Source organism: Dermacentor silvarum, chromosome 10 (assembly GCF_013339745.2).
Source record: "Dermacentor silvarum isolate Dsil-2018 chromosome 10, BIME_Dsil_1.4, whole genome shotgun sequence".
NCBI lineage: Eukaryota > Metazoa > Arthropoda > Arachnida > Ixodida > Ixodidae > Dermacentor > Dermacentor silvarum.
The window spans coordinates 114,376,470-114,397,681 of NC_051163.1; the positions used below are offsets into that span (position 1 = coordinate 114,376,470).

The 21,212-nt window shown below is 45.5% G+C and overlaps 2 non-coding genes across 2 annotated transcripts; one reads left to right on the plus strand and one right to left on the minus strand.

Annotated features, from left to right (window-relative positions):
* Positions 1-9,275: 9,275 nt before the first annotated feature.
* Positions 9,276-9,417, minus strand: LOC119432105 (U4 spliceosomal RNA). Its single transcript, XR_005188150.1, has one exon. It is a non-coding gene; the product is annotated as a U4 spliceosomal RNA (small nuclear RNA).
* An 11,000-nt stretch (positions 9,418-20,417) lies between these two features.
* LOC119432106 (U4 spliceosomal RNA) lies at positions 20,418-20,559 on the plus strand. Its single transcript, XR_005188151.1, has one exon. It is a non-coding gene; the product is annotated as a U4 spliceosomal RNA (small nuclear RNA).
* Positions 20,560-21,212: the final 653 nt, after the last annotated feature.

The following is a 21,212-nucleotide window of genomic DNA, read 5'->3' on the forward strand; positions in this document are numbered from 1 at the left end:
TTACTTAATTGGCTGCGGCATTAATGACACAAAACTCTTCAGTTTGCGCTTCATTACGAATTAGGCCCTTGAAAAAGATTCTCATAATGCTCTGCGAACGCTTTCATTATTTTGGCCTGATAGTACCGGCATACTCCATCTCGAGCACTTGCTCGGGTAGGGCACGCTGACGTTCGTCCACATGCTAATGACTTCAGGACTGTGGTTCCAAATGCCTGCGAGTACGTGCGTGGATTAGTGCACCCCTGTATTTTTCGGTATCCCTTGCTCTGTGCCTTAACGCCATAAATGTCGTCAGGCTACTTGCCAGGATACAAGCATTCGAGTTCGTGTAACAGGTCTAGAAACCTGACAGTTTTTAGCACAACAATCATGCCGGCAGCGGAACGTAAGACGCTGCCCTCCTTCCGTTGCCGAGAACATTGAGCGCAGCGTGACGGTGTGTCCACTTAACTATTTGAAGACAAGGTCCTTTTAGCGCACTTCACACGGGTTTGACGTATCTAGGATCTGCGTTTCTTGCAGCCACTTCCATATAAATGCGGTGATTTCGCGCCTCCAGAGGGTCATAGCGAGTAACAAGAGGTATCGAAATGTAGGTCTAAACGAGACAAAACGTAAATGTTTGGCAGGTGTTACACTCTCGTAGCACAAGAAGGCGATAGCTTGCTGCACATTTGGTAATACATGAAGTTATACGATCGGGGCTAGACTTCTTGTATAACGAGCCGCAGTGGGAAGCACGTGTTGCATTAACGCAACCTCCTGAACGCCACATATGAACACTTAACGTAGTACCTAAAGTGCAGAATGTTATTGCACGCACTTGGCCACACCTTTAGTAAGCGAGATGGCTGCGATGTGACGTGTGCAATCACGCACGCACGCACTAGGCATACCTTTAGTAAGCCAGAACCGTGAAGTCTCCAGTGAAACGTGCTTGTCTCGCACCCCGGAGGGCCGGGTTCGATTCCCACCCAGACCTAAATGTACCAAATTATTTTTTAAAAGCCACTAATTTACTTTGTTCACAGGAACATCCCTGAGAAATGTGACGGCAGTGCGAGCATTTTTTGCAGCATCGGCCACTTATCGTAACGGTGCAATTTCGCCGAGGTCACCGCTAAGGACACCGACAACATAGACACCTCAGGCTTTCGCCTTAAAAATTAGTCCCAAAAGTAGGCAAAATTTACAGTACCAGCGTAATTATAACGTCAATATAGTCGAAATTTAACCACATTGCGCTGTACCCCTGTAAAGGATGCACCGCCGCACATACACACGTGCTGATGCCAAGCCGCCCTACGGCACACTTTTGGGGGGTGGAGCGAGTTCACTTGGACTAAGCCGGGCTCGCGGAAAGCAGTGGTGTCAGGAAGGCGGCTTCGGCGGTGCCGACAAAGAGTGAGAATTAGGTGTAGAGTAGGTAAAATTAAAGGTACGAGCGCAGTTAGCATCCACGTAGTCAAAAATTGCACCACAGGCTGGACTATCTCCGGGATCGACGAAGTGTCGGCAATAAGGAAGACACCATCGACGTGAAATAGGATACGAATGAGATAACTAAATGAGTCAATAATGCATATGGAAAAGAGACCGAAAGAGACGGAATAGAGAGATGTAACCAGCGTTTAGTCATCGAATCAGTTTACCCACTGTCAACCAAGTGTCGACACTTGGTTGACTCTCTAATTTTGTCGTTTTGCAATCCAGCTGACTACGCGTAGCTCGTGTTTATGGCAGACGCGTTCATCAAAAAAGCAACTTCAACCCATCTCAGCCGTATTAGCGGCGTGCGCTGCTGAATGAATGACGACCGGTCAAGCCACTGAAGAACAACCCCTTTATTAGAGCACATAGACAGGTTTATATACGAGGAGCGGCACTTGCATCACTCGCGGCAGTGATCATAAAGCCGAAACCAAATATACAACATAGTCACTTTCTTACAAATAGAGTTAACCAGATTAGTAGGTTAGTACATCTAAACAGAATCCTATATGCAGTTGATTGCAACATGCAATTACAATATACTGTGGGGTCTCACACGTGCTCTTGGGACAAAGGAACGACAACACATCAGTACAAACAATGAAAAGGGCATTCATTGCACCTCTCATACACTAATACCTGCTAACCGAATTACTGCCCATAGAACATTGCGATGGGCGCGCGACAAATCGAGGAAGTCTCACTCACTGCGACCGGATAGCGAGCGAATATGTTCCCCTCTTGCTGCACACCAACACCTATAGTCGTTTGCGTGCACGGTGTTCGCGTGTACGTGTCTGTCCATTCCGGTGCCCCGCTCCCAAGCCTCGCGAGACGGTCTCGCAGAGTGCGTGTCGGCGCACCCGCGGAACGTCCGTGCTGCTCGCCGATCCCAAGCCAAAGAGGAGCAGCCCCCTTCCTTTTGCGGCCTAGTAACCCCCGCCGCTAGGTTGCGTTAGCAGCGCAACACTCGCGCCATCTCTCGTAATACGCTTCAATCACACCGACCGCCGCCGCCGCCTTAAAGGGACACTAAAGAGAAACCAGAAGTTGAGCTTAAATCGGCAGGCAACAGCTTCGCTTCGCTGTTTCAAGCGTTGCGCGGCAGAGTGCAAGGTTAAGTGTTTTTTTTTTTGTTTTTTTACTTGCGAGGATGAACCACGTGGTGATCTGTGATGGATTGTGCGATGAAGAATATCTGCTTTCCCATGCAATTGTGGCCCGTTTTTTGTGGTGTGATAGAGTGCGGGGCGAAAAACAACGACGATCACATTTGCGCCGAGAAAAGGAAGGCGAAGGCGCCTCGCATCGCAACTGGCCGGTGTTATGCCATAGTACGTGCCAACCCTATCATCGAAGCGACAGGAAGTTCGATTTATTCCGCGTCGAATGGATTCGTCGCGGGTAATTGCAAGCAGCACCGGCCATCATCGCCACCAGTGACCCGTCCCTCTGGGTCCTGTCGACGAGTCGCCAAGGGGACGCGACGACACAATACGACGCGGGTGACGTCAGCAACCGCCCCGTCTGGGTCCTGTCGACGAGGAGTCGCCGCCAAGGGGATTTGAGGAAGAACCGGCCTTTTGTTAAGCCAGAGAGTCGCCACCGGCCGCCCCGTCGGTCTGGTGCTCTCTTACTTCTTTTACCAGCTATCACCAGCTAATGGCAGCTATTACCAGTTATTGCCTGCTATATCTGTATATATTTGTACATATTGTATAAAGTTTTCGTCTCATCTTCGTCTGCTCCAAGACTCCGTCTATCGTCCCGACCCCGAGTCACAATACCGGCTCGCAAGCAAGCATCTGGTGGTCCCGTAAGCGCTGTGGGGTGTTCGGCTAAGTGTTAGGCGGTTTAAGCTTGATTTTGGCAATAAGCTGCAGAAGGCTGTACTGTTTTGGTTGAGACAGTCAGCCCGTCCTCATGACGAATAGCTCGCCTGGCCAGGGGCGCTGCCCCTGGTCATCTTCTGTCCCTCCTCATCAAATGCCCCTAGAAGCCTTTTTTCGTAGTGGAGTGAGGAGCATTCCGGTGGCGCTGGTACCTTTTAATGGTGGCTCCATTCCAATCAATAACCCGCAAGCAATTCAGGCGGATCTTAAAACTGTGACTCATCACTATCTGCATATCACAGACATTCGACAATTTGGATGAGGAGGCATCGTTTGCAGATCGCCAGACGAGGCATGTGTAGCAGATCTACTAAAATGTTCCTCGTGTGGCTCCATTAAGGTGAACGCTTTCATTCCACCTCATCTGGCATGCACGAAGGGAATAGTGCGTGGTGTGGGCTTACGACTGAGTCCGTCAGAAACACTAGAAGAGCTCTCTGGGGCAGGTGTTATCGCCATCTATCGGTGCAACCGCGTGACTGATAACGTACGTGTACCGACAGAATCTGTGATTTCCACGTTTTCGGGTACGTCATGTTCTTCAGAATTAAAAAACTGGCCAATAATTTTTCGTGTAGACCCTCTAGCATCGCGCCCGTTACGATGCCCTAGTTGCTGGCGTTTTGGACACAGTGCGGGTGGCTGCAAGTCTAGTCCTCGTTGCTGCGTCTGTGGGGAGGGACATCCTGGCAATGAGTGCGTAACTCAAACGGAGAAGTGTTGCCTATGTGGAGGTGCGCATCAGGCTAATAATTCTGACTGCCCTTCTCGTTCACAAGAAGTTCAAATTCTTGAAGTAATGGATAAGAGGCGTTGCTTCCGTAGAGATGCTGCTGCAGTTGTAAAGGAAAGATCACAAGGTTACGCTGGTGTTGTCGCGCGGCAACCTGCTGCCATGGATTGAACCGTTTCAGAAGCGATTGCAGCTGCGGTAGAAAAGTCGATGGCTAAGGTCATGGAACGGCTCGTTGAAAGTGTGTCTGACTGTATATCGCCAATTGTGTCCGCACAATTAACGCAACTGCTGCAGGCAACTTCTGTAACTCTTGCTATGTCAAAACCTAAGGCGGTACCTGAGCTCAACATGTCCAATCTGCCAATCGGCAGTACGGACAAGGAATCAAATATGGCTGGTCCCAGTAACTTGGAGTCGGATGATGCATCGACTATGGATGTGGAGTCGCGGGCCCCCAAACGTCGCGGGTCTCCCATGAATGTTGCCTCAAATTCTCGCCCCCATTCTAAACCTAAGAAAAGCCCTAATGTCGCCGAGGTAACAGACTCTATTTGGAGAGAGCAATTGCCAGTGTTGTGCTCTCGGCGCGCGAGGGCTGATGAGAGTGCTTCAGTGGAATTGTCGTTCTATATTTGCTGCTTCAACAGATTTACTTCATCTCACACATCAGTTTTGTCCGGATATCATACTTTTACAAGAAACTTGGTTGTATACAGGAAAAAAATTTTCTTTGCGAAATTACCGATGTTTTTGTTTGGACCGTCCTGCTAGAGGCGGAGGAGGCATTATAATATTTATTTCAACTAAATTGTGCTACATAACAAAGTTAGCATTAACGTTAATGGCCCCAGACAGCGATATACTTGCGGTAGAAATAAATTTGCCTGGATGTAGACCTTTCAGAGTCGTAAATTCTTACTTTCCTGTTTTGGGGTCCAGAACTATAGTTCCTCAGATTCAATTATAGCAAATTGCGGAAAAGATATAATCTTAGCTGGTGATTTCAATTCACACCATGTATCATGGGGATACAAAACGGATCAGTGTGGTAAACGACTGGCGTTAATGCAGGAATGGGCTTTCCTGCATGAACACTGGAGCAGTTACGTTTCTCCGAGGACAGTCTCGCTCTGTTTTAGACCTGACGCTCTCTGGAACAAATATCGTTGTATCATCATGGTCAACGATTGATTGCGCCGCAAACAGTGACCACCTGCCTGTTGTTGTTGAAGTGGTAGGCCCGCTAACCTCTCCGGAGCTTCATAAGAGAAGTTTTATTAATTATACTCGTTTTATACTTGTTTGAAAACAGCGTTTAATTCAATGAGAAGTATGAGTTGTAATCAAAAGGCTCATAGTTTATGTTCGGTATTGGAGGATTCTAGAAAACGATCTGAACTTGTAATGTGTTCGAGTAAAAGCAATAGCCCTAGTAAATGGTGGAATGGCGACTGCACTAGAGAATTTAGGCGGAGGAAAGCTGCGTGGAAAAATCTTCTACACAACCAGTGTCCAACAAACAGGAATGATTACAAATACACAGCGGCCACCTTTAAACGTACAGTTTCCAAAGCGAAAGACGAGTGTAACATCAGACATTTTGATTTCTTGTCCCAAACACGCAACAGAGGGGCATTGTTCCGCTTTCTGAGATAACTGAAGATGATTCAGCCATCAATTAATGCAGACTCACTTGTTCTCACACCGAATGAAATGACTGAGTTCTTGGAACAAATTGGCAAATGACTTGAGAGCCGCTTTTCATCTTGTCTCCCTTGTCGGCCTTTATTGCTTGTCTCTGTGGACAATTTCGAAGAGGTGTCATTACCGGAATTGGCCTCAGTGGTTGTAAGTTTGCCCGCTGCTGCCCCAGGTCCGGATGGGGTTACCATCGCAATGATAAAAAATTTGTATAAGGAGTATCCTGATGTCTTATTGGCTCCGGTTAATCATTTTATTGAGAAGGCTTGGATACCATTGCCATGGAAACTAGCTAAAGTAATATTATTACTCAAAAATCAAGGTAGTGGATATACACTGGAGAACATTCGGCATTAACGTCAAGCCATGTTAAGCTAATCGAAAGAATAATAAATGTCCGAATCATGAAGTTCGTGAACACCAGAGAACTGCTGAGCCCTTTCCAAATTGGTTTTAGACCAGGCATGTCCATCTGGTGTGCGCACGCAGACATAGAGAGTCGAATTCATATTGCACGGCGCCACGGGCGATGTGCTGCACTGGTCACGCTAGATATCGCCGAAGCTTATGATAGTGTCGAGCATTCAATATTGTTGGATAGAATGAATGCACTAGATCTCCCATATTACTTTATAAGATGGACAGCCGAGTTCTTGAGGGGGAGAGAATTTTTCTGTGTTAGGGATGGTATCGTCTCTAGAAGGTTTACACAGACCAGGGGTGTACCTCAAGGGGCCGTTTTGTCTCCCCTATTTTTGAATATATTACTAAGTGGTATACCTTGTCATGCTGATGTAAACACATATGCTTACGCAGATGATATTGCATTTTTTGCTTCTGCAGACGACATTCAGTCTCTTTACGGAAAATTGCAAGCTTATCTCAACCCACTTGAACAATGGCTGGAAGGAATTCGCCTATCTCTCAACGTTAACAAGAGTGCGGTGCTGGTCTTTCCGCTAAGGAGTCCAGTGTATCTAACTCTCTGTTATCAGAACAAATTCATCCCCCAAGTTCAACAAACCAAGTACCTTGGGGTGATTTATGACAATAAACTCAATTGGCTACCGCATATTGAGTATATTGCTAAAAAAGGGGGCCGTGCTCTCGGAATATTACGACGGCTGAGCAAGAATAGGTCTGGCATGCGAAGAGACACACTACTAATGATATACAGCATGTATGTCAGGCCAGTATTAGAATTTGGGTGTGTTCTGTTCTCTGGAAGTGCCGCGTACAAAATTCGTCCCCTTGTTTTAATAGAACGGGATGCGCTCCGACTCTGCCTTGGCCTCCCCAAATTCGTATCGAACGCTGTGCTTTACCTGGAAGCGCGAGTGCCGTCGTTAATGGCTAGATTTAGACTACTAACAGTGCAAACCTTTCTGCGACTGCACGAATCACCTTTCAGAAGACACCAGACAGTGTTTATAAGTCAGCCCACTTTATTTTTAAATGTCCACTGGCCCCGTTTTCACACGCCACAGGTGGTTTTTGCGCAGGCAATACTCGAGCCATTGAATGTTAAACTCTATAACTCCTGCAAAGTCTACTACCGTCTCTCTAGAAATTATTTTTGATAACATCTACCCAAATAATGCAAAACATTTATCTTCACGAATTCTCAATGCCTTGCTGGATGATCACTTGTGTCATATTCAGACCAACGCTATAATAGCTACAGATGCATCACAGAACAACGAAAAGGCAGGTGTAGGATTTTTTTTTCATTCGCTAGATTGGTCCTATTCGAGTAGACTTCCAGATTTTACTCCTATCTACACAGCAGAATTCTTAGCTGTGGTTTTAGCATTGCGGAAGTTGAATCTCTCTCATTCATCAGTTGCTATTATCACCGACTCACTCTATGTTCATCGCTTACAACGCGTAGTGACTCAAAAATTTTGCAAGAGTTATATCATTTAGCTCCGTTGCGTTTGCTTCGCTTAATTTGGGTGCCCGGGCACAAAGGTTTGCCTGTGAATTAGTGTGCAGATTCATTAGCAAAGGATTCCCTGGGTGGTCCTTTAGTACCTGCCGTTCCCCCAACCACCTATATGGCTGCCGCTATAGGTTTAGGAGATTAACAATGATGAATGAGATATATAATTCTAGTATGGCTTCGCATTCTGACTACCACCATCTACTATTCCCTTGGAGTCCTAAATTCTGTCCAACACGAAACTTAGGAGATTACACTAACGAGGATACGCCAACACTAAATTTCTGTACACACAGAGCTGGTTTGACGCCATCTGCTTTGTGTATACAGTGCGGCGAACCAGAAAGTATTGACCACTTTCTCCTTGCTTGCCGACGATTCTCCTCAGTAAGGAAAACGGTGCTTGAGGACCCTTTAAACAAACTTGGCCTCAGCATGAACGCTCCCGTCTTGCTTTCGTTTGGAGCTTCCACATTGGGGTACAGCCACCAGAATGTTTGCACTGCAATGCAAAACTTTATGATTGATTCGAATCAACTGCCTTCCTAAAATAGTCAATTATAATAATTAATTAGAACACCGAGCAGAATTCATATTCCTTTTTTCTTTCTTTCTATCTTTTTCTAATTTTTTTAAAATCCATTTTCTCCAAACCTCCCAATTCTTGGCCGATCCCCCACGGTGGGTATGTGCCATTTGTACTGAGGATCATCATCATCATCACCACCACCACCACATTATGTGTGCGTGTTGGTATGGTGCACTCCCCGATTAGCTGGTCATCGAGGGTCCAAGCTAATCCAGAGAGCAGAGAAGATGGCAAGAGCCAGCGGAGCCCTGGACTAGGGGCACCGGCCATTAGCGATGCCCCATCGGGGCAAGACAAAACTCTATCTTTGTAATAAAGTTTATCTATTTATCCCCGATGAGCAATATACCTCGCTTGTGAGACTGTGAACGCGTGTAATTAGGCCAGTGGCAGTGATCAGGCGCCGATCGAACTTCAGGAGCCGTATAATTTTTGAACAGGTGAGAATGAATCAGGCGCGATGATTAGTGAGCGCATGTATTTCGGGGCCATCTGCGGTGTGCAAAAAAACCAAACATTTATATATATATATATATATATATATATATATATATATATATATATATATATGAATACCATCTATTAAGTGAACGGTATAACTATAAATAAGTTCGTAGCATGCATTGATCACTGCCGAAGCTGCGTGTATACATTTCACCACGGGGAATGCACAAACAGCAAACCACTGAAATTATCGTGTTTTAACGCAGATGTCATTGGTCCTACGTGTAACTGAACTTTCTTTTTTTTTTCTTTATTGTTATACCTACTTTACGGCATGAAGTGGCACAATGCTTACGCATACTTAGACAACACTCTTCCGAGGTTTCGTAAGTATTGAATTAGAGTCGACGCAAAACACACTGGGCATAACATGCAAGCTAACGGAGCGAGCAGTCTGATTTTGGATTTGTCAAAGAAGCCCCGTAGGGCCTGCCAAAAATTGCCATGGCCGACGGTATTTCACGTCGTCCCGGCGGGGTATTGGGAAAAGTTTTCAACTAGCAATAGTCGCCCCTCAGTTGTCACTTCATTGGGTACGACACCGCCTCTGCGCAAAGCTGACAAGAGCTACGTTTCCATATGACCCTATTGCAACAGGCCACACTACATGTGCTGGTTCGTCGCATGTAAAAATTGCGTTTGTCTCGGTAAATACGTGTACGATTTATAAAGCTTTATATTTTTTCTGTTACTCCTCCTAATTCACCAGTTTCCTTTATCTAAAGTGAATGGTTGCTGTTGAATATGAGCACGAACTTGTTATAGTGCATACATAAAAGCAGTCGGTAGTTTTGTAGGAAAACACTCGGAGGACGCTTAAGCTTCGTAAGAGCGAAACGCGATAGCAATCAAAGATCCCCGAGTACTTCTCACGCTTCCATGCAACGGCAGTTTATGTAGCCGTAATGCTTACGCCGCTGACACTGACGACGCCGACACCCGATTTTCTGCGACACGGGGCCATTAACTGCGTTACAATATTTTCAACATGTCTTCATAGGTGGCGCCAGTGGCTAATTCCTGGCACTCTATTAAGACATGAAGTATAGGCAGCGTCTCGCCACATTTACTGCAGATACGAGGTTCCTAACCAGTAAACAGGTGAGAGTGTGTGCCATATACGTGTGGCTAATCCTAAGACGGCAAAAAATGACCTCAATTTGTCGTATATTTACACGGCAAAATTATGTTTGTCGCCGCGAGTGTGGCGAGCGCCGGAGGAGGAAGGCACCTGGAGGTGGAGAGGATATTCGCCGCGTTCGCGCCCTTTCCGTTTGTGCTTCGACGCCGCGGTGCCAAGGAGGTTGAACAAAAACTTTAGTGTTTTTTCGATCTCCTTGCGCGGTGCCCGCTGTGCATGTTCGCGGCGTCCATGCGCTCGCGCGTAACCCGCGTTCGCGAAGTGAAACGTCACTGTAATGTTTGTTATAGGCTGCCAATTTCCTACGTTGGGCTTAATAACGTGGACTTTATGAAGTGTTTCACTGTCCCACGTACTTTGCCAATAACTCCTCAGTTTCTTCCGTATAGGTATAAGGCATCAGATATGTGGCGGGGACATAGCTACGAAAGTGGTGCCAGCTTTCGTTGTTGTAGACGCGGCAATATTGTTGGCAGGAACATTACCCTCGATGCTAAGATAACCAGGCACCCAACATATTGTGACTTGCTTAGATACATAGACACTGCAAATTAATGAATACAGGTTGTTAATTACACGGTTTTTATGTCTTTGCGGCAACATTAAAGCTTTAACGATGCTCAAAGAGTCGGTAAACATTACTGCCTTTTGGACTTTCAGTCTATCAATGTTAGTGAGTTAATTGGGGTTTAGTGACGCAAAATCAATCATTCAATCATGGTGTCTATCAATGTGTCTCACCGCCGATAGTACTGCATAGGCTTCTTCTGTAAAGATGCTTGTTTGCGGGTGGAGTACACCGGATATCGAGATGGATGGACCGACTGTCGCTTAAGACACGCCAGCATGTGACTTCATGCGCTTGTGTAAAATTCATGGCAAGAGATGCAGATGCGGGCATTCAGATGAACATTTTTAGGACTTCAGTCCTAAAAATGTTCATCTGATGCCTGCATCTGGCGCGTGTTCTGTAACTTCGATAAACGGTGTGTCACATTCTGCCAGCTGCCACTGCCATGGCGGTAGCAGCTTCGCTGGAGTCATTAAGCGATGTTCAAGTAGTGGAGTACCCCTTTCCTCAGTGAGATTTCTCACGCGTAGTGAGGGCTGCATCGATGAAGGTTGGTTGTGAAAAAGTGGGGCAAATGTAGTGTAGCTTATGGCAGAACAGGACGGATGTTCACTGTTCTAAATTATTTTCAGGAAATATATAAAACTGGCATATGACCTCAGAAGTTGGAGTGACCACACGTTTCCTTCTACGGAAAGGTGTTTTTCATGTTCTTCTCTTGTACGTGAGTATATGATGATGTCGTCAATGTATACGTTACAAAACTTTCCCAAGAACTCATCGAGAATGCCATTCATCATTTTCTGAAACCAAGCTCCAGAATTCTTCCAACCGAATGGTAAGCGGTTGTACTCGTACACATCGAAAGACGTTACAAAAGCAGTGTACTGCTTGTAGTCTTCTTGTAGTGGCACCTGCCAGTATCCTTTACAATCCGAGAGAAAAAATTTGATCCTCCAGTTTCATTGATGATCTCATCTATACGGGGCATGAGAAAGGGAAACAGATCAGTCTGCCCGTTTATTTGCCGGTAATCTGTGCAAAGACGAAATGAGCCATCGTCTTTCGGTACCATGGTGACTGGCGACGCAAATGTGGATGTTGAAGGCCTTATAATACCGCCATTTAACATTTGCTGGAGTTCGGCCTTTAGCCAGATCTTTTTCTCATGGGAGAGACTGTACGGCTTTTTGCGCACTACTGTGACGTCACGAAGCTTAAAGGGTACCTCAAGTACATCTGCTGCTGGCGGGTACGTCTCAACACAAATAAGTTCCGTAAAATTTGCCAGTACCTCATCAGCATTTCTAACTCTTCGATGTGGATTTGGAATTCCACACAAATTAGGCTTAATTGATTCGTGAATGGTCACTTCGTCTCTCCAAGAAATATTCATCTTCAATTGCTTCATATCAGGCCTAGTGCTTCCACTTTCAGGATATGCCCACCAAATCCAACTTCCACTTCTGTCCAGTGTTTCAACATTCTAGTTTTTCCATCATAGCTTTGAACATTAACTATTCTTCCTTCATACACCTTGCTCGCTTGGACAAGTTCCTGATTTATTAGGCTTACGGATGCTCCAGTATCAACCAGCGAGTCCATTTACCATCATTTACCATACAAAAGGTTTGATTTCAAAAGCTATACATTTTCCATGTTTCCACAGTAATCAGACTCGGTATTCAAATATTCGACTGTTTCGTCATGTGCGTCAGTGCTGAATGATAAAGTATGACGCCTTTTGCGGGGACCACCCATCAGACAATCACAAGACACATACTTAAGACAAGCAAGTAAGTCATCCGTGGAGGTTGGACAGCGCACACGAACATCTCTTTGCGATTCGTAAGTCATGCCTTGAATTATCAACGGCCAGATTGCAGAGTCCGGAAGACTAGGGTCGGCAATGTAAAGTATAGTCGTCTCTTCTCGAAAAAATAATCCAGAAGTGTCCCTTCTCTGTGTCTGAACGCTATTGCCTCGTCCCATCTGTCAATCGGATTTCGCTCAAAGCGGAAAGAAACTCTCCTTTCCATTTGTGCCATGGATCACGGCATTGGCTTGCGATTCACATGCCATACCATTTTCTGGCATTGCCTGATAAAAAAACGGCACATGTGACACTTTGTCGTCCGATGACTTCCACTGGTTTTGCGTACATGCATACTCATAACATCTGAGCCACAAATCAATCAGTCAATCAATCAATGTGTCTATCAATGTGTCTCACCGCCGATAGTACTGCAATGTCGTTTGCAGATAGCAAGGTTGCACGATTTAAAACCAATCTGCACATAATCTAAATATACAGAGCAGAACATTGTTCGCTGCATTGGAAGCCCCATCGAAACTATGAGGCTTAATGCCTTCTCTATGTGTTTTTCTGGGCTTTCAGATAATCGCAAACTGCTTCGATAATCCGTTGCTGCTGCTTGTACTGTGTGGTCTGCTGTTGCAACAGCGCTTGCAGCAAGGCGTTGTTCGTGTGCTCAGTCTCATTCTTGGATTCTATATCTGAATGTCCCGGAAACATAGTCTCGAATTCGGACATAGAAACATCGATGCGTACCGCACCTTTCTCGACGAGGGCCTCTTCGCTCAGTTGACTCTTCTCAGTGATGATGCGAAGCAGTTCCGACGAAGTCGATGATTCCTGAAGATGCACTGGATCTTCGCCATCGAGATGGTAGGTCTTCAGGTAGGGCTTTGTACGGGCCCTATCCTGAAGGCCCCGGTCGCGAGACGGATTCATAATGGTAAAATAGATCAAACATGTTTAAAGCACTGGGTGCCGCAGACTGATAAATTATCGCGCCGCAGTCAAGAAATGAACCGACGAGAAATCTATGCAAGTTCAAAAGGCATTTCCTGTGACTGAACCAGGCTGAATCTGATAGAAGCTTTAATAAGTTCATTGTTTTCAGGCATTTAGACTTTAAGTACTTGAAATGTGGAACGAATGTCAGTTTTGAGTCCAGTGTAATGCTGAGAAGCTTGTGCTCTCTGCTTACAGATAACGTACTTCCAGGCAGCTCAATAGCAGGGCTCTGGTACTATTCTCTGTTATTCGCTGAAAAGGACGCATGTACTTTTCTCTGGGCACAACCTGAAACCGTTTTCATGAGCTCATTTAGCCACTTTAATTAAGCCATGCTGGACATGTCGTTTGCAGATAGCAAGGTTGCACGATTTAAAACCAATCTGCACATAATCTAAATATACAGATGAAGAACATTGTTCGTGGCATTGCCGTGCGCAGAGAATTCATTTTAACAATAAGCAGTGTATACAGCTAAGCACACCGCCTTGCAGAGCACCAATTTCCTGGGTGGATGACCTCAACAATGCCTGGCCAATCCTTACATGAAAGGTGTGGTTAGAAAGGTAAATTTGGATTGTACTTAGCATATTTCCGCGGATATCATGGCGGAAAGGTCTCGCATAATACCGAAGCGCCATGTGACGTCTGCGCTTCCTCCAAGTCAAGAAATAGAGTGAGAAAAAACTGTTTGTGTATGAAGGCATCCCTAAAAATTGCCTCAATGCGGACAAGGTGGTCTGTAGTCGATCTACCTTCTCGGAAGTCACACTGGTAAGAATGTAGTATTCCGTTGCTCTTTAGGACACAGATTAGGCACCGGTTTGGCATCTTTTCGAAGAGCTTGTACACACAGCTTGTCCAAATTATGGGTCTGTAGCTGCTAGGCAAGGACGGGGTCTCGCCTTGTTTAAATATGGGGATTACTATAGATTCTTTCCATGAAGTTGGAATGTACCCAGCAGCCCACATGGTAGTAAAATTAGAGAGGAGCGCTTCTTGTGTTTCAGGGTGTAGGCGCTTAATCATTCAGTACATGATACGGTCAGCACTTGGTGCCAACTGTTGCAGCAAATGAGAGAAGCTTTAGGTTCCGCTAAAGTATATGGGCGGTTGTAATCTTCATCTCGTTAACATTTTCGATCAAGGTTCTGTCGCTCCCAGTTGTTCCCAGTTGGCTGAGTGAAATCGACGTGCGAGAATCCCCTCTGCCTGGACTGTTGCTTAAAGACCAACTGTTGTGACATTTCACTTTGGCTGAAATGGATTTGAATGGGTAGTAGATTTTATATACCATTTGAGCAATCTTGGCAAAGCTCCAGGGCTGTTAAAGGGCCCTCACCAAGCCACAAAGCAGATTTAGGTTATACATGTATGCTGGAAATTGTTACGTGTCCTCTAGGAAACGTTCTACCATAAGAATATTTAAAATTGGTTCATTAATAGCCATGATAAAACTATTTCTGTGCCGCGAACCCGTGATCTCGGGAGGTAAGCGTCACCGCCAACATACACTGGCCATTTACGCGCCCCGTCTAGCCTCCACAAGCAAGATTACTTCCCTGCGTTCTCCCATGCCGGAGCTTCAGGATCGCGTACGTCGCTGGCCCTGATTTTTCTTTTTACAGCAAACCTGTTCATGGCTAGGATGCCGGCATGTTTTTTGCTTCTGACGACAGAAAACTATCATCAACAATGGCTCATACCCCGTAAGCAAGCAAAAAATATAATGCCCCATAGCCTCGTAAGACAGAAGGCTACAGGCACTCCGCAAAGTGAAGCAAACAGTGCATACATTCTTTGGGATGAAGCATACAACATCCTGAACTGCATACGTTTCAATAAACAACAACCTCAAGACAAGCATCCGAACCACGCTGAAAAGGCAATCCTTATAAAAATGTGAAACACGTAGCACTCCCCGCATACATTTCCCGATAAAGCTTACTTTTACGCGAGCTGCCGCGGCGATGCCAGCTTTCGACGTGGGGTGTGACGTCTCTAGCCTTCTGTATATAAAATAACCAGCCTAGCTATGGGCGGCGGCGTGCTGTCAAAATTACAATTACTCCCATTCCTAGCATTACTCGAAAGCCTTAAAAACATTGCATACAGCAGTTGAGGCTTTCAACAGCTTCGCAGGACATCCACTTTCGCAGGGGCGTGATGGCGAGTTTTTTTTTATTTTTTCCCTCGCCTTTTTGTTTGCTGCGCAGCGCACTCTCGCTGACGGGGTCGGAAGCGAGCTACGGCGTCTGTCTCGTTTCGTGAAGCGCACGATTTTACGCGCTGTGCACGAGAACACCTGAAGACTCGTTTGTGAAAAACTGTATAGAGGGTGTTTATGTTAAACAAGCTATCAGCCGCTTTCTCTCTCCCTCTTTAATTCCCTCGCCACCTTTACTCGAATCACTAGAGACCCCGCTGATGGAGCCATACTTTAAGCACTGGATTTACAAGATTCAGAAGAAATAAATTAGGAGGGAAAATCTGTACGATAGCCCAAAGGGCAGGACAAAAACATACCGGAGCAAATATTCGGATCTAGATGCGTATGCTGCAGCAAAAATTCGGAGACCAGTCAGTACGTCCTAATGGAATGCGAAGGGGTTCACCCAGTGAGAACCGTAGGTAACGTACACCTTCCAGAAACGCTTGGAGCATCAACCGGTCAGCAGTCGAGATAAGCAAGAGGCGTTGAGAGTATTGGTGGAGAAAAAGAAACAGGGAAGAGGTTGATACGACATCTTTTGCAGTCATAGGTAGCGGTACAAGGTAAATTTTGAAGGAAAAAAAAAAGATCAAGGAGATGCATACAAAAATGCTAGATGAAAAAAAATGTATAGCATACCTGATTAAATCGGGCAGTCTAGGTGACTATTTGTCATCGCCCCGTTTCAAAGGGGATGCCACTAAAGCGTCATCGTCTCTGTAGCGTCCATGACCGCGTTCGCGCCCTTTCTGTTTGTGCTTCGAAGCCGTGGTGCTCGCTGTGCATGTTCGCGAAGTTCCCGCGTTCACGAAGGCAAACGTCACAAACTTTTTTCTATCAATGTCGGTTAGAATATAGGCTGCCCGCATTTGCTCTCTGATCCACACCACTCTCTTCCTGTCCCAACGTTAGGCCTAACATTGTTCGTTTCATCGCTCTGCGGCGCGGTCCTTGTTCTCAAGCTTCGTTGTTAACCTCCAAGTATCTGACAGATATGTTGATAATGGTGGAATGCAATGATTATACACTTTTCTTTTCAACGACAGCGATAAGCTCCCAGTCACGACATGGTATAATGCCTGCCGTATGCACACCAGCCCATTTTTATTCTGTAAAATTTTCATGATAAGGATTCCCTGTGAGTAATTGATCATCAATTCTTGTTTCCTTCGCCAAGCTATCGAACATTACTTTTGTCAGCTGCATATTAATATTCAACCCTAGTTTTACAACCCTACTGCCCACACACTGAGTTCAAGTTTGTGGAGAGTGCATAATAAAGGGAATGACAAGCGATTTATAAGGACCCACTTTTTTTATGGCACAACGAAAAGCCCCCCCCGCTAGTGCTTACACGTGCAGCGGTTACTTCAAAAAGCGCGTGAATATTTTGTAAGCAGAATTTTTCGATCGGAGCAGCTTCTAAAAAAGTAAGAGTCCCTCCTCCAGCAATGCTGAGAAGTGCGAACGATGCCGATAGCCGGCCTCGTAAATTGTGAAAGCCGCCCATCGCTTTGCTTTCGCAGGAGTGGGTGCAACTGTGGTTAACCACTAGCGTTTTGACCTCTTCAACTACGTTTTTAAAATAAAAAGCTGGTATACACTAAGTTTGCGTTGTGGCACAGACCTTTCTTATACTTGTATGGCGTTTTCCCCCAAGTACACCCCTACGCTATGGCTGGCTGGCCCCCGTCGTCGCTATTCTGTCGATAGACGAGCCAAGCCAAGTCATCAAAAACGAAGGCCTGGCAACCGCCGCAGCTGGATGATGATGATGATGATGATGATTTATTGGCATCCCCTTTGAAACGGGGCGGCGACAAATAGTCACCTAGCCTGCTTGATTTAATCAGATATATTATACATGTGCTTTATCTAGCATTTTTGTATACCTCTCATTATTATTTTTCTTTTTCAAAAACTTGCCTTGTGCCGCTGCCTATGATTTTAAGAGTTCAGGTCGTATCCATCTTTTCCCTGCTTTTTTTCCAACAGTACTCTAATCGTCTCTTGCTGATCTCTACGGCTGATCTGTTTATGTTTCCTTCCACTTTAAACCCAAGGGCTTCTGGGAGTTGCACGTTACCTGCGGTTCTCGCTGGGTGGATCCCGTCGCATTCCATTAGGATGTGCTGAGTGGTCGCTGGATCTTTACTGCAGCATACACATGCCTCATCTAGTTCCGAATATTTGCTCCAGTATGTTTTGGTCCTTAGGCAACCGGCTCTAGCCTCAAATAGCAAGGCACTGCCCTTTGTGTTATCGTGCAGATTTTCCCTTCAAATTTCTTTCTTCTCATTCTTGTAAATATCCATTGTCCTTTTTATTTCCATTCTTTGCATCCAATTCACGGTCTCTATTTCTCTCACTTTCTTTCTGATGACTCCTGGTTGTCTATTTACAGTTTCGATTATTCTGTACTTGGTTGTCCTATGGTGTTGGGCTGCTGAGCACGAGGTCGCGGGATCGAATCCCGGCCACAGCGACCGCATTTCGGTGAGGGCGAATTGCGAAAACACTCGTGTACTTAGATTTAGGTGCACGTTAAAGAACCTCAGGTGGTCGAAATTTACGGAGTCCCCCACTACGGCGTGCCTCATAATCAGATCGTGGTTTTGGCTCGTAAAACCCCATAATTTAATTTTTACTTGGTTGTCAACTTCCTTGGCCTCTTCCTCCATTCTGTGTCCCCGCTTTTCATGTAGAGATACTTGTGCACTTTAGCCGCCCATTTATTTTCATCCATGTTCCTGAGCCTTTCTTCAAAACTAATTTTGCTCTGTGCTTCTCTGACTTCAAAAGAGGCCCAACCCATGTCACCCTGCACTGCCTCATTTGTGGTATTACCGTGGGCTCCCAAATCCAACCGGCCTACTGATCTTTGGTTAACTTCCAAACCCGCCAATATATCCGATTTTAAGCATATAATGGCATTTGCGAATGTTAGCGCTGGCACCATTACTCCTTTCCAGACTCCACGCACCACCTCATACTTATTGTGGCCCCACAGAACATTATTGCTGCATTCCGCTTCCTCTTTATTTTCAGATTATCTTGGTGGTTGCTTGAGTAATTCTTTCCTTCGTTTACGTGTACGCCGAGGTACTTATATTGCTTCACTATGGGTATTACTTGCTGTTGAATTGACACCACGAAGTTACAAGTGTGTTCATTAAAGATCATAATTCCTGATTTCTCTGTGCTAAACTTAAGGCCCAGATTTGTCGCTGCATTCCCACAGATATTCGCAAGTATCTGTAAATCTTTTTTATTGTCCGCTAGTAGCACAATGTCGTCTGCGTACATCAGTCCAGGGACCTTCTGTTGCACCAATTGTCCATTACGCATGTAGGATAAATCAAAACCTAATTCGCTGTTTTCCAGTCGTCTTTCTATACCCTTTACGTAAAGCGTGAACAACAATGGTGACAGAGGGCATCCTTGCTTCAATCCTTGGTGAATTCTCACCATTTCATTTTCTTTTCTACCTTCCCATACCACTTGTACTTGGCTGTCTCTATATATCTCCCTCAGCAGCTCCACGAAATCGTCATCTATGCCTTCGTATTGAAGAATACCCCACAACAATTCCCTGTCTACGTTGTTATAAGCTCCTTTAATATCTAGAAATGCTATCGATAAAGGTCTTTTCTGAGCTACTGAAATCTCTATGCACTGAGTTAGTACAAATATATTGTCTTCTAAGCGTCTGCCTGGCCTGAACCCATTCTGTAGTTCCCCCAATACATCGTTTTTCTCCACCCACTTCGACAGTTCTAATTTTATGGCTTGCATTGCCATTCTATATATCACCGACGTTACTGTAACTGGCCTGTACGAGTTCGTCTTATGCTTATCTCCTTTGCCTTTGTAGATGAGATTCATCTTGCTTTCACGCCATCCAATTGGAATTTTCTTTGTTCTAATCACTTGCTCTATGGCATTAGTCAGCAGTGCCTTGCTTTTTGGACCGAAGTTTTTGATTAGCTGTATTGGGATTATCATCGGGTCCTGCTGCCGTGTTGTTAGGGACATTTTCTGCTGCCTTTTTCCAATAAAAGCTTTCTCTGCTAAATTTTGATCTCTCTGGCCTCTCTGCTGTTGCTGGATCTGTTGTCCGAACTACGCTTTTTCTCGTGCCGAAGTTATCCCTAATAACGTCTGTGATGTACCGCATCGCATCGTCTCCTTCGTAGATGTTACCGTCTTCATCCCTTATAGCCGTTTGCGAGTTTTTAGTTGGAGCTCCGAGTGCTTTTATATGATTCCAGAATCTTTTTGGGGCGCCTTTGTCTCTTATCGATGACGTGCCCTGGGTAGCCAATCGGATAGCTGGCCAAGTGACGTGTTATGGTCAAATCGCGTCACTTGGTCACAAAAGTGAGCCGATGGGCGTGCTGCGATCGGTAGCGATGTACCTTTTTAAAACCTTCTAATAAATTACACGCTTTACGTGGAGCGCTTAGATGCGTCATTTAATGATCAGAATGACCTACTCTAACGACTCAGTACGTTTGCACAAAATCGTTTCAGGGTACCTTTAAAGGCGAAGCTTAAGCATCCTCCAAGTGTTTTCCTGCAAAACAACCACCTGCTTTTATGTATGCACTATAACAAGTTTCTACTAATATTCAACAGCAACCATTCACTTTAGATAAAGGAAACTGGTCAATTGGGTGGAGCAACAGAAAAAATATAAAGCTTTATAAATCGTGCACGTATTTACTGAGACAAACACAATTTTTACATGCGACGAACCAGCACATGTAATGGGGCCTGTTGCAATAGGGTCATACGGAAAAACGGCTCTTGTCAGCTTTGCGCAGAGGCGGTGTCGTACCCAATGAAGTGACAACTGAGGGGCGACTATTGCTAGTTGAAAACTTTTCCCAATACCCCGCCGGGACGACGTGAAATACCGTCGGCCATGGCAATTTTTGGCAGGCCCTACGGGGCTTCCTTGACAAATCCAAAATCAGACTGCTCGCTCTGTTAGCTTGCATGTTATGCCCAGTGTTTTTTGCGTATACTCTAGTTCAATACCTACGCAACCTCAGAAGTTACACTAGACGCATACAACCCTGCGGAAGGCATAATCACATACCAGAAAGAAACAAACTCCTCTGCGAGTTGTCTAAGCATGCGCAAGCATTGTGCCACTTCTCATCTCCACGCAGGCCGATGTCAATGCGGAGGGAGGCGGAATGCTGCGGATGGCGGCGCAAGTTGAATGGAGATCTTGGTCTTTGCAAACCGCGTGACGTCACTGCGAGTGCACCTCCGAAGTTGGCGCTGGTTGGCAAAAAAAAAAAAAAAACGTTCATGCGACCTGTTCTAACATGTTCATAATTATGTCCCCCAGTATTTCTAAATCAATTTGCACTTGAATCAGACGAAGAGGGTACTTTTTTGGAGGAATTAAAGTGGACCGTCACTTCGAATTTCACACGCATGTTGCAGGTGCAATGATGACTTTCCGATTATTGTAAGCCATCATCCCTCGTCAGCGCCTTATCCATCCGTGTCGAAGCATTATGAACCGTACTCCGCCGGAGGCTGCGCTGCGTATGGCGCGGCCGCGCTGGCCCTATCTTCAAGAGAGAGAAAAT